At 42.5% G+C, this 1,535-nt stretch overlaps 1 pseudogene; it reads right to left on the reverse strand.

Moving 5' to 3' along the window:
- Positions 1-371: 371 nt before the first annotated feature.
- Positions 372-1,271, reverse strand: LOC149214492 (cytochrome P450 736A117 pseudogene; annotated as a pseudogene).
- Between the last annotated feature and the right edge of the window lie 264 nt (positions 1,272-1,535).

A 1,535-nucleotide genomic window follows, 5' to 3' on the forward strand; every position in this document is an offset into this window, starting at 1 on the left:
CGGCCCTGGTGGGTGGAGTCTAAGAGTTTCTCCCACCACAGCTCGTAAATAAGGGAGGCTAGGAAGATCAGATTCACGCACCATGCGCTCCAATCCAACAACACGTTGCAGCTCGTCCTGAAGCTTTTTGAGCACTAGTTGGTTCCTCAACAATTCGGACATTGCTCACTCTATCCCTGCAGACGATGTGTCCGTGCCAGCGGCCAACATATCCTGTCACCATCATCATGATATCAATACAGCATCGTATTATTGGACTAGGTTTTCAGATTTAAAATTATGGATGCCTAAGAGGTTTTTAGAAACATTTATTATTTAAAAAAAATTGCAGTGTAGATTTAATAATCTTTTACATACATAGAGCACGGCCTTTATGTTGTCTCTGTAATTTGTAACTCCATATCTTTATCTGCAGAGGCTGCAAGTAAAACATCTACCAGATCTCGCGGGACATTGGAGTCATTCTGCGCAATGTGCTCTTCTATTATTTTATCTAGCAACTTGTCTTGAGTGCTGTGGATGCTTTTGAGGCGGCGGTTGAGGCCTTGCAAATCCATCCAGGCCAAGTACGGTATGTAATCTCCGATATTAAAATCACCCAGCAGCAGAATGGTTTCCTTGATCATTCCCTTGACTCCTCTATTGCTAATGAAGTCGTGGTCAGAATATTTTCTACCTAAAGTCATTCTGCAAATTATATCGTTGGTAAGGGTCCACACAGTTTGGCCAATGTTTACGGGATGGTCTGAATTAATAATAACAGAGCGAATCACAACAGAGACTTCCTCTTCTCTTATAAAGCGAAAATAATCCAATCTTTTGGAGTTTAGCATTTGTAAAACATAGATCTTACGCATTTGCCTCCAGTAAGGGCCATATGGAGTAGAGTCGACGTCCGAATAATTATGCAACAAGTAATTACCTGCAATTGATGGAGGTCTGCTGGCAAAAGGCAGATCATGAGTCTTCATAAACTCCTTTGCCATGTCAGGAGAAGAGATGATTAAGACGAGTGTGGAGCCGAAGTAGAGAGACATGAGAGGCACGAATTTCAGAGACAGTACTGCCAGTGCTTGGTGCGGAAGGCCTCCCAGTATATAAAGCATATTTCCCATGATGGGCAGCGGGAAAGGCCCAGGTGGCAGCTTCCTGTTTCTTACCCTGACGAAGAATCTCCATGCCACCACCAAAGCAACTAGCGCCGTTGTGAGTCTCAGACAAAACTCAACGTAGTCAGGAAGTGGGCGCGCATATCCTAACCAAGTCACCATTGTTACAGCTCTGCTCTGCGCAAATACATATAAGCGGCTTCGAAGTTGATGATAGTTAGTGAACGGAATTATTTTTCCTACAAGTGAAGGCCAAATGAACCTTATGTCGTATGTCGATGACTACGGGGCAAGTTATGCCGCCGCCCTCTTCTCACATGACAAAGTCTATTGGAAATATATGAAGACAACTACGATTTCTCGATTGAAAATGTATAAATATAATTGTTATTAGTCGATTATAATGACATTTAACTTTCTTAATGA

Source organism: Pinus tabuliformis, chromosome 1_1 (assembly GCF_031772625.1).
Source record: "Pinus tabuliformis cultivar Carrire ecotype Pingquan chromosome 1_1, CPIR1, whole genome shotgun sequence".
Classification (NCBI taxonomy): domain Eukaryota; kingdom Viridiplantae; phylum Streptophyta; class Pinopsida; order Pinales; family Pinaceae; genus Pinus; species Pinus tabuliformis.